Source organism: Cetorhinus maximus, chromosome 7 (genome assembly GCF_964194155.1).
Source record: "Cetorhinus maximus chromosome 7, sCetMax3.hap1.1, whole genome shotgun sequence".
Classification (NCBI taxonomy): domain Eukaryota; kingdom Metazoa; phylum Chordata; class Chondrichthyes; order Lamniformes; family Cetorhinidae; genus Cetorhinus; species Cetorhinus maximus.
In genome coordinates, this window is record NC_135885.1 from 89,230,699 (window position 1) to 89,243,507 (window position 12,809).

General features: G+C 47.7%; 1 pseudogene; it reads right to left on the bottom strand.

Moving 5' to 3' along the window:
- Positions 1-12,510, bottom strand: part of LOC144682424 (stromelysin-1-like) — a 131,448-nt pseudogene extending 118,938 nt beyond the window's left edge.
- Positions 12,511-12,809: the final 299 nt, after the last annotated feature.

Sequence of the window (12,809 nt, forward strand, 5' to 3'; positions counted from 1 at the left end):
ACTAGTGCCTTGTATAGTTTTAGCAAGACTTCCTGATTTTTATACTCCATTCCCTTTGAAATAAAGGCCAACATTCCATTTGCCTTCCCTATTACCTGCTGAATTTGTATACTAGCTTTTTGTGATGCATGCACAAGGACCCCAAATTCCTCTGTGCTGCAGCTTTCTGCAGTCTTTATCCATTTAAATAATATTCAGCTCCTCTATTCTTTCTGCCAAAGTGCATAACCTCATATTTTCCCGCATTATATTCTATTTGCCAAGTTTTTGCTCACTCGCTTAACCTGTCTATATCCCTCTGTAGACTCTTTATGTCATCCTTGCCACTTGCCTTCCCATCTATTTTTGTGTCATCTGCAAATTGGCGATAGTATATTCACTTCCCTCATCCAAGCCATTAATATATATTGTGAATAATTATGAACCCAGCACCAGATCCCTTTGGCACTCCACCTGTTACAGGTTGCCATCCTGAAAAAGTCCCCCTTATCCCAACTTTCTGTCTTTTATTAGTTAGCCAATCCTCTATCCATGCTAATATACTACCCCAACCCCACGGGGTCTTATTTTTTTAAGTAGCCTTACGTGTGGTACCTTATCGAATGCCTTTTGGAAATCCAAATATATTACATCTACTGGTTCCCCTTTATCTATCCTGTTTGTTATCTCCTCCAAGAATTCTAATAAATTTTTCAGGCATGATTTCCCCTTCATGAAGCCATGCTGACTCTGCTTGGTTATATTATGCATTTCTAAATGCTCCACTATTACTTCCTTTATAATAGACTCCAACATTTTCCCAATGATGGATGTTAAGCTAACTGGCCTATAGTTACCTGTTTTTTAAAGAATCTGGAATTCAAAGTCTGATGACGACCATGAAACCATTGCCGATTGTTGTAAAAACCCATCTGGTTCACTAATGTCCTTTAGGGAACTAAACCTGCTGGCCTACATGTGACTCCAGAACCACAGCAATGTGGTTGACTCTTAAATGCCCTCTGAACAAGGGCAATTAGGGTTGGGCAATAAATGCACACCTAGCCAGCAATGTCCACATCCCATGAACGAATAATAATAAAAAAAGAACAATTCCTTGTTTATATGCAATACACCAGCAGCATGATACGCGTGCTGAATCCAGCCTGTTGTATATTTTCTATTGGTTTACACGTCTGCTAATTAATGCATAAATGCTATCTAAACTGATCCCACGCTCAACTTCAATCTGAAGTAGAAGGCTCTAAAGAAGAGTCATAAGGGTTTGAAATGTTAACTCTGTTTCTCTCTCCACAGATGCTGCCAGACCTGCTGAGTTTTTCCAGGATTTTCTGTTTCTATTTCAGGTTTCCAGCACCCTCAGTATTTTGCTTTCGCTCAACTTCAATCGATTGGGTGGTTATTATTTCCAAAAAGCGGCTACTATTTTGTTCCAGTAGTGCTGTGAATAATTGCATCCAATTTTGGAAGGTTATTCCAGGAATTAACTCAAGATGACTATACATCCATCAGTATCAGTGTGGTGAAGCCACTGACCAACAGTTCAAGGCCGCACTGAAACTTTGGTATTGTGGAAATGGTTAGGGGAAGATGATGAGGGAAGCCTCAGTAACTTCTCTACAGTGTATTAGGAAAATAAATCAGCAGGTCAAAATAACATTTTGAGATACCTTAAATTGGGACAAGACATGTGGTAAGTGTTGCATGCCTTGGAGGAAAAGGTGACTGAACCTGTGGGCTGTAAATTGGCCCTGTGTAGCATCACTGATGCCAGCACCATGGAAGCCTAAATTTCAAAGATGTTGCCCAGAATACTTCCAGCCACTTCCACTGCAACCTGTGCATAACCACCCTTCTGTCAAGGCACTGACATGGGTTTGATGCATGGGCGCTGCAGAATGGGCAGTTTGTTACACAATCTAACATTTTGGGCTGCATAGGTCCATGTTACGCCCTCTCTTAATCACTCGGAGATGAGCATGCATTCTGCAATTCAATCTGCGACCACACAGCAGGGTGAGGGCAACGTTGCCACTGGCTGTCAAGATCATTGTGGTCCTAAATTTCTACACCAGTCAATCCTTCCAGGCAGCAGTAGGTAACATCAGCAGTATCTCACACTTCACTGTCCATTGCTGCATCAGGGAGGTGAAAGAGGCCCTATGTAGAAGGAGAGGGAATTCATCATCTTCCCACTGACTAAAGCGAAGTAGGAGGGGATAGCATGTGGATTTACCAGTCTAGTGGGATTTTCAATGGTGCAGGATGCTTTTGACTATATGCATTTGACTCTGTGGGTCCCACGTGTTAATGGAACTATGTGCCATAACCACAAGGGCTAACAATCTGTTAACACCCTGCTGGAGTCCGACAATGGCCAGAAGATTGCCAGTTATCCTGACAGCAGCCACAATGCACTCATTTTGCACCAGTCAGCCATACCCACCAGGGTGACCAACCATCCCGTATTTTACAGGAATGTACTGTAACTCGGTTCATTGTTGTGTGTCCTGTACATTGTCTTTCCGGGACACCATCTGTCCCGTATTTCTCGGAAGCGACTCGGAGACTGTTGGAGTAGTTGGAGAGCTACTGCTCTGGTATCTTTGGTATCTCCGCTTGTGCACTGTGCTGCTGCTCATTACAGTCCACTCAGCCATGAGGGAGTCTGCAGGAGGACTGGCCGGTTGATGCTCTGTCTCTGAATTGCAAAGAAGCTTAAGTTGTTGTCAAAGCCATGGAGTTTGGCAGGGGAGTGATTGGATGTGGGTGGTGGTGCAAGCTCCAGTAGTGGCGGGGCCTGAGTCTCCAGGGTGAGGGGATAGTTTGGCCAGGTTTGACAGGCCCAGGTGGGGAGCCAACAGGCCTAAGTCTTGGGCATGGGGTCCAACAAGCCCGGGGAGGAGGATTTCCAGCAGAACCGTGTCTCAGGCAGGTGTCAGGCAAGCTCAGAGGGGTCCATCAGGCCGGTGTCTCAGGCAGGGTCCAGCTCCGACTGTTCCTGGCAAGGATCCGGCAGGCTCAAGTGTTTGGCGGGGGTCTTGTGGCAGCCTTGCCGTGGAGCTGGGCAGAACTTCTGCTGAGTGAGTGGGGGTGGGGGTTTAGGAAGAAGGGCTGCTGAGTGAGTCGGGGAGGGGATGGGGAGAGGGACCTCTAAGTGAATTTGTCAACTTTGGCAGAGTTGTGTGTGTGTGTTTGTGTGGTGAGCAGCAGCACAGGGTGTTGAGGGAGCAGCACGAGTGTCGATGGGATCGAGGAGGCAGACTGTAGGTAATACATGTTATATGTCTAATAATGTGAGGGGCATAGTTCTGTAATTGGACCATGATGATTACCAAGCCCCTGCCCTGGTTTCTGGTCTCGCCAGCACCCCCATCCACTGGGCCTCACAAGCTTCACTCCAACCATCACAACCGCCCCCCTCTTCAGTCTCACCAGCAATTTCCCCTTATTGTCTCTCACTGGTATGCCCCACTCCGGTCTCATCAGCAACAACCCCACCCAAATCTCAATCTCGCCTGCATCCCCTCTCCTGTTCTATCAGCATCCCACACTCTCCCCCTCACTATTGCAGTGTCCCTTATTTTATTTTTTCAAGAGTTGGCCACCCTGACTAAGGTTTGGAAATAAATATTACACAATTATTACAGGGTACACAATATTTCAAAAAGACAGGCAGAATGGAAATGGAGGAGGGGGTAGCCCTGATAATAAAGGATAACAAGGGTATTAGTGAGGAAAGTTCTTGACTCAGAAGATCTTGAATTAGAATCAGTATGGGTGTAAATTAGGAATAACAAGAGTCAGAAAATGCTAGTGCGAGTAGTTTATAGACCCCCTAACAATAGCCGTGGTGTTGGACAAAGCATTAAACAGGAAATTATTGATGTGTAACAGAGGCAATGCAATAATTGTGGGGGACACTAGTCTTCATATACACTGGACCAATGAAATTGTCAAGGGTATTCTAGAAGATGAGTTTGTGGAATGTTTCTGTGACAGTTTCCTGGAGCAGTACCTTATGAAACTGACTAGGGATAATGCTACCTTGGATATAGAATTATATAAAGAAGCAGGGTTAATTAGTAATGTCATAGCAAAAGATCCACTGGGAAATAGTGATCATAGTACCATTCAATTCCATGACCTGACTTTTACCCTTGGCGGGTGCACGCTATTGGTGGGCCTGGGAGTAGTCGGGAAAAAGGCCCTCGACCGCAATCGGCCCATGACTGTGCTTTCATGCAAGATGGCCAACTAAGGCCCACCCAGCTTGAAACGTGTCTCCCAATGGATGGGAAGGGCAGGGAAGGGGCCTATCGGGCGCTGGGTCCAATGGTGACCTGACGGGCAGTTTAAAAGCAGCAGAGGCAGCTCCCTGAAGGCTGCCAGGGAAGAATTATTTTCAGCGGTCTAGAGACTGAAGCTATGGCCTCAACAGCAGAGGGAGACGCCAGGCGGGAGGGCAGGTCGGATGGGCACTCGGCTCCCCCTTTTTCGGATGAGTGTCTCACGGTCCTCTTGGAGGAGGTGGCTGCTTGGAGGGGCACCTCGTTTCCAGAGATGGCAGGAGGAGGCCACTGCACCAGACTAAAAAAGCTTGGGAGGAGGTGGCAACCGAGGTCAGCAGCCACGATGTTGTGCTGCGCACATGGGTGCAATGCTGCAAAGGGTTCAACGACCTGCTGTGCTCGGCAAGGGTGAGTACTGTATTGACATGGATCAGTGTGGACAAATGTTAAGGGTTGGCTGTCCCCCACTTGGAGCTCAGGGGTATTAGAGCCTGAGTGCCGATTGTCAATGACACCGGAGCTAGCCGAGGGGGTGAGCCCTGGCTGCTTGGACTGAGTGCCTTGTGGCTCGAGGGCCATGACTCTGATGTGCCCTGCCAGGTGTTTCTCAGCTGGGGTTGGCCAGGATGCAATGGCGCCGCAGGTAGAGAGTGGACTATAAGACCATAAGGCCATAAGACATAGGAGCAGAAATTAGGCCATTCGGCCCATCGAGTCTGCTCCGCCATTCAATCATGGCTGATAAGTTTCTCAACCCCATTCTCCCGCCTTCTCCCCGTAACCTTTGATCCCCTTACCAATCAAGAACCTATCTATCTCGGTCTTAAATACACTCAATGACCTGGCCTCCACAGCCTTCTGTGGCAATGAATTCCATTGATTTGCCACTCTCTAGCTAAAGAAGTTTCTCCTCAGCTCTGTTCTAAAAGGTCTTCCCTTTACTCTGAGGCTGTGCCCTTGGGTCCTAGTCTCTCCTACTAATGGAAGCATCTTCCCCACGTCCACTCTATCCAGGCCTTTCAGTATTCTGTAAGTTTCAATCAGATCCCCCCTCATCCTTCTAAACTCCATTGAGTATAGACCAGAGTCTGCAAACGTTCCTCATATGTTAAGCCTTTCATTTCTGGGATCGTTCTCATGAACCTCCTCTGGACCCTCTCCAGGGCCAGCACATCCTTCCTGAGATACGGGGCCCAAAATTGCTCACAATATTCCAAATGTGGTGTGACCAGAGCCTTATAAAGCCTCAGCAGCACATCCCTGCTTTTATATTCTAGTCCTCTCGAAATAAATGCCAACATTACATTTGTCTTCCTAACTACAGACTCAACCTGCAAGTTAACCTTAAGAGAATCCTGGACTAGGACTACCAATTCCCTTTGCACTCCAGATTTCTGAATTCTCTCCCCATTTAGAAAATAGTCTATGCCTCTATTCTTCCTACCAAAGTGCATGACCTCACACTTCCCCACGTTGTATTCCATCTGCCACTTCTTTGCCCGTTCTCCTAACCTGTCCAAATCCTTCTGCAGCCTCCCCGCCTCCTCAATACTACCTGTCCCTCCACCTATCTTTGTATCATCTGCAAACTTCAGGATGCCCTCAGTTCCTTCATCTAGATCATTAATGTATAAAGTGAAAAGTTGTGGTCCCAACACTGACCCCTGCGGAACTCCACTAGTCACCGGCCGCCATCCTGAGAAGGACCCCCTTATCCCCACTCTCTGCCTCCTGCCAGACAGCCAATCTTCTATCCATGCTAGTACCTTGCCTCTAACACCATGGGCTCTTATCTTACTGAGCAGCCTTCTGTGCGGCACCTTGTCAAAGGCCTTCTGGAAGTCCAAGTAGATAACATCCATTGGCTCTCCTTTGTCTAACCTACTCGTTACCTCCTCAAAGAATTCTAACAGATGCTAATCAATGCTCCTCTGTCCTTTCAGGAGAAGATGAGCAATAACAACATAGAGAGGTCAAGGACAGGTGGACCCCCCCCCCCCCAACCCCACCAAATCTAATATTGATGAGATTTGAACAGGGTGCCTTGGAGCTGGAGAGCGTCATGCACCTCAGCCAGTTGTGGAGAGGCAAAGGCCTCTGACGAAGGTAAGAGTGCGGTGCACAGAGGTGAGTGTTTCAGAATGTGCAGACATTCTTATGTAGTCTCATCATTGATGAAAGCCTCAAAATTGGAGTCCCCATTGATCATTGAAAGATGATGGCACCATGATGCAGATCTCCATTGTCTCACCAGGGCGCCTGGCATGCACAGTGACAGTGTGATGATTTAAACTAATGACACATCGTTGTCTCCCTTAGATTTGCCAACAGGCACTTGTTCACAGAAGCCCGAAGAGCCACCCCTGATGCCAGAGGAATACCGGGCTTCAGCTGCACCTGTGTCACACCCACTCTCTGAGCAGGGTACCAGCGCAGACACCAGCACCTCAGTGGGCATTAGATTGGCGGCTAGAATGTCGGTGCACATTGGTGAGGGCACTTCACACTTGGTTGAGGAGCAAGCAGAGGCAGAGAGTGCCTATGGCGCCGGCAGTCAGAGGACTGTGCCATCCAGGGTGCAATCGACAACACATGTCATAATAGGAGTCATGCTATTGAGACCTTATTTTTATGTATGCCTGGTTCTGCTCCTGGCATGCCCTCCTACACTCTTCATTTAACCAGGATTGATCCCCTGGCTTGATGGTAATGATAGAGTGGGGGATATGCCGGGCCAGGAGGTTACAGATTGTGTTCGAGTACAATTCTGCTGCTGCTGATGGCCCACAGCGCCTCATGGATACACAATCTTTAGTTGCTAGATCTGTTTGAAATCTATCCCATTTATTATGGTGGTAGCGCCACACAACATGATGGAGGGTATCCTCAATGTGATGGTGGGACTTTGTCTCCAGAATGTCTGTGCGGTGGTCACTCCTACTGGATACTGTCATGGACAGATGCATCTGCGGCAGGCAGGTTGGTGAGGATGAGATCAAATACATTTTTCCCTCTTGTTGGTTCCCTCACCACCACACAGACCCAGTCTAGCAGCTTTGTCCTTTAGGACTCAGCCAGCTCGGTCAGTAGCGGTGCTACCGAGCCACACTTGGTGCTGGACATTGAAATCCCCCACCAAGAGTACATTCTGCACCCTTACCACCCTCAGTGCTTTCTCCAAGTGGTGTTCAACATGGCAAAGCACTGATTCATCAGCTGAGCAAGGGCGGTACGTGTTAATCAGCAGGATGCTTCCTTGCCCATGGTTGACCTGATGCCATGAGACTTCATGTGGCCTGGAGTCAATGTAGTGGACTCCCAGGGCATCTCCCTCCCGTCTACCTCTGCTGACATACCATGGAATGGTGATGGTGGTGTCTGGGACATTACCTGTAAGATATGAGTCCGTGAGGATAACTATGTCAGGCTCTTGCTTGACTAGTCTGTGCGACAACTCTCCCAATTTTGGCACCAGATATTAGTAAGGAGGACTTTGTAGTGTCGATAGGGCTGAGATTGCTGTTGTCTTTTCCAGTGCTTAGGTTGATGCTGGGTGATCCATCCGGTTTCATTCCTTTTTTGTGACATTGTAGCGCTTTGAGTGGCTTGCTAGGCCATTTCAGAGGGCATGTAAGAATCAGCCACATTGCTGTGGGTCTGGAGTCACATAGGCACATAGGCCAGACAGGTAAGGATGGCAGATTTCCTTCCCTAAAGGGCATTAATGAACCAGATGGGTTTTTATGACAATTGGCAGTGGTTTCACAGTCACCGTTAGGCTTTTAATTCCAGATTTTTATTGAATTCATATTCTACCATGGCGGGATTTGAACCCAGGTCCCCAGAGCATCACCCTGGGTCCAGCGACAACACCACCACGCCACCACTTCCCCAGACTATCTGAAATAAAAATAGAAAATGCTGGACACGCTCAGCAGGTTTGGCAGTATCTCTGCAGAGAGAAACAGGGTTAACGTTTCAGGTCTTGTGACCTTTCTTTAGAAGAGGAAGTGTCTAGCTCTTTTTGTTGGGGCTAGGAGCAGCAGGAGCGTCCCCTCCTCCATCCCCACCCCCTTTCCGACTCCCCTTTTTCCAATAATTTATAATTTTTAAAATATTTTTTAAAATTTATTTTTCTTTTCCCACCTATTATTTTTAAATTTATTTCCATCCAATGTTTTATCTCCACCTTTTAGCCTATTTCGATCCCTTCCCCCCACCCCACCCCCACTAGGGCTATCTGCCACTAGCTTGTCCTGCTTTCTACCCTAATGTCACCATTAGCACATTCCTTAGTTAAGATCACCACCGTCAACACCTTTTTGTCCTTTTGTCTATGACATCTTTGGCAATCTCTTCTTTGCCTCCACCTATACACACCGTCTATCCAGCTCTACCTGTCCCACCCCTCTCAACCAGCTTACATTTCACTTCATTTCTATTTTTCCTTAGTTCTGATGAAGAGTCATACAGACTCGAACCATTAACTGTGTTCCTCTCCGCAGATGCTGTCAGACCTGCTGAGTTTTTCTAGCTATTTTTGTTTTTGTTTCAGATTTCCAGCATCCGCAGTATTTTGCTTTTATGTTAAAATCAGTCCACTTGTTTTTAGTTTAGATGAGTATAGTATAAATAGTGTTAAACTAACAGGAGATGTAATAAATATGTTGTTTACCCATTCTTGAAGAAAAAAATAGTTTGGTTTATTTTAACGGCGGCATCAATGAACATATCTGGGTCACAGATTGTTGGTCCCTCAGTTAGAGCCTGGCCTGGTTTTTGTGTTGGACTCTGGTCTGGACTTTGTGTTCGAGTCTGGCCTGGTGTTTGTATTGTCATAACTTTGGGTCCTGAATTTAAAAAGATATAATTATAAATAATATGGAATTAAAAATTACAATGTAAATACAGTAATTTGGCACACAGAAGGAAAGGCCTACTGACACTTTAAATTCATTTTAGTACTTATGAATCTCAGATTTTTTAATCAATGTCTCAGACCCCTCCATCACCATCCTGAGTATGTCCTGTCCCATCAGCAGGACAGACCCGCCAGAGGTAGCGACACAGTTACAGTGTCGGGAGGGAATACCTTGGGCATCTTCAACACTGAGTCCAAGTGTCATGAAAATTCAAGGCATCAGGTGAAACATGGACAGGAAACCTCCAGATGATTACTACCAACTGCCCTCCCTCAGTTGATGAATCTTTTTTATTTGTTCGAGCGATGTGGGCATCGCTGGCTGGGCCAGCATTTATTGCTCATCCCTAATTGCCCTTGAGAAGGTGATGGTGAGCTGCCTTCTTGAACCGCTGCAGTCCATGTGGTGTATGTACATCCATTTTAGGACCAGGATTTTGCCCCTGCGACAGTTAAGGGTCAGTGGTATAGACCCAGAACTTCAATGGAGTAGTAATCAGTCAGGTTGCCATTCCACTCCTTTTTACTTACAGAATCACAGAATCACACAGTGCAGAAGAGGCCCTTCGGCCCATCGAGTCTGCACCGACACATGAGAAACACCTGACCTACCTACCTAATCCCATTTACCAGCACTTGGCCCATAGCCTTGAATGTTATGACGTGCCAAGTGCACATCCAGGTACTTTTTAAAGGATGTGAGGCAACCCAGGTAAGGAGTTGCACATTTCTCGCCCGATCTTCCAACCCGGGCCTGGTGACAAATGTGCAGTGCAGCAGCTCCAGAGTCCTTCCTCTGCAGGGAAGGGGGGTTTAAGGGAGGGCAGTAGCATCGGGGGAGGTGAAGCCACGCCCCCTTTTTACAGCACTAGCTGCTGTAAAGCAGTAAGTTTAAAGGACCCAGCCATTTTGAGAAGCCAGGGCAAAGGTAAGTGTGTAAGGTAAGGGGGTGAGGTGTTCAGGTGATTGGAGAGGGAATTGGTCATGGGGTGCGGTGGGCATGTCGGGCTGTAGTTAGAGGGGGTCTGGGAGTGGGGGTGGGGCCATGGTGGTGGGGGTCAGGTGGCAGTCAGGGAGGAGTGTGGGGATATAGTCAGGTGGGTGGGGATAGGCAGTCAGGGGTGGTAGTTGAGGGGTGGGTAAGGGACAGGGGGGGGTTGGATAGTCGTGGGGGGGGTTGGTAGTGAGGGGGTTGGTATTTGGGGGTAGTCTGAGCTCAGGGGAGTGGGAGGGTAGTTGGGGGAGTTGGAAAGGGTAGTCAGGGGGTCAGAGAAGGTAGCTGGGGGGAAGAAATCGAGGAGGGTAGTTGGGGCGTCAGAGGGTTCAGGTGGTCATTGGAGGGTAGTGGGGAGCTGGGCTCTAGTGGGGAGATTGGGGGCGGGGGGTCAGTACCATAGTTACCCAGAGGTTAGAAGTATTTTTAATTCTTCTAAGTTTTCCTGGGTAACTATCTGCTAAGAGAGCGTGAACCATCTGACATCTCCAATTTAAATCAGAGTATCGGATGCTTCCTAGTGCAGGGTAATTGCCCATCAGAAGTTTCAACTTCCTGAGCTGCCCTTGCATGGGGGTTTCCAGGGGGTCCCCCAGTGCATCTTTTTGATACCTTGCGGGTACATCCACCTGGAGAGCAGAGGTTCTGGGCCACAGTTCCAAGTCAGGATGGTGTGTAGCTTGGGGGGCAGCTTGCAGGTGGCAGTGTTCCCAAACATCTGCTGCCCTTGTCCTTCTAGGTGGTAGAGGTTTTGGGTTTGGAAGGTGCTGTCGAACAGCCTTGGTGAGTTGCTGCAGTGCATCTTGTAGATGGCACACACTGCTGCCACTGTAAGTCTCAGGTTGTGGGAGTGAATGTTGAAGCTGGTGGATAGGGTGCCAATCAAGTGGGCTGCTTTTTTCTGGATGATGTTGAGTTTCTTGGGTGCTGTTGATGTTGCACCCATCCAGGCAAGTGGAGAGTATTCTATCACACTTCTTGACTTGAGCTTTGTAGATGATGGACAGGCTTTGGGGAGTCAGGAGGTGAGTTACCCTCTTCAGAATTCGCAGCCTCTGAATAGCTCTTGGAGCCACAGCATTTATATGGCTGGAATGTTCAGTTTCTGGTCAATGGTAACCCCAGGATGTTGGTTGTGGGGTATTCAGCGATGGTAATGCCATTGACTGTCAAGGGGAGATGGTTGGATTCTCTCTTGTTGGAGGTGGTCATTGCCTGACACTTGTGTGGCACAAATGTTACTTGGCACTTATCGGCCCAAACCTGGATATTCTCCAGGTCTTGTTGCATTTGGACATGGACTGCGAGTATCGGAGGAGTCGCGAATGGTGCTGAACATTGTGCAATCACCAGGAAATATCCCCACTTTTGACCTTATGTTGGAAGAAAGGTCATTGATGAAGCAGCTGAAGATGGGCGGGCCTAGGATACTATCCTGAGGAACTCCTGTAGTGATGTTCTGGGACTGAGATGATTGACCTTCAACAACCACAACCATCTTAGTTTGTGCTAGGTATGACTCCAACCAGTGGAGAGTTTTCCTTCTGATTCACATTAATTGCAGTTTTGCTAGGGTTCCTTGATGCCACACTTGGTCAAATGCTGCCTTGATGTCAATGGCAGCCACTCTCGCCTCACCTTCAGCTCACCTGTTGTCCATGTTTGAACCAAGGCTGTACTGAGACCAGGAGCTGAACCCAAACTGAGTGTCAGTAAGTAGGCTATTGCTGAATAAGTGCCACTTGACATCTTCCATCACATTGCTGATGATCAAGAGTAGACTGATGGGGTGATAATTGACTGGGTTGTATTTGTCCTTCTTATTGTGGAAAGGGCATACCTGCCAATTTTCCATATTGCTAGGTAGACGCCAGTGTTGTAGCTGTACTGGAAAAGCTTGGCTAGGGGCCGAGGCAAATCCTGGAGCACAAGCCTTAAAAACTATTGCTGGAATGTTGTCAGGGCCCATAGCATTTGCAGTATCCAGCCTTCAGCCGTTTCTTGATGTCACATGGAATAAATCGAATTGGCTGAAAACTGACATCTATGATGCTGGGGACCTCAGGAGGAGGCCGAGATGGATCATCCACTTGCCATACCTGGCTGAAGATGGTTGCAAATGCTTCAGCTTTGTCTTTTGCACTTTTCTGCTGGGCTCCCCCATCATTGAGGATGGGGATATTTGTGGACCCCCCTCATCTGGTTAGTTGTTTAATTGTCCACCACCATTCACGACAGGATGTGACAGGACTGCAGAGCTTAGATGCGATCCCTTGGTTGTGGAATCACTCACCACTTTCCATCGCACGCTGTTTGGTATGCAAGTAGTCCTGCGTTGTAGCTTCACCTCATTTTAGGTATGCCTGTTGCTGCTCCAGGCATGTGCTCCTGCACTCTTCACTGAACCAGGGCTGACCCCCTGGCTTGATGGTAATGGTAGAGTGGGGGATACGCCAGACCATCAGGTTACAGATTGTGATTGTGTATAATTCTGTTGCTGCTGATGGTCTACAGCATCTCATGGATGCCCAGTTTTGAGTTGCTAGATCTGTTTGAAATCTATCCCATTCAGCACAGTGGCAGTGTCACACAACACGATGGA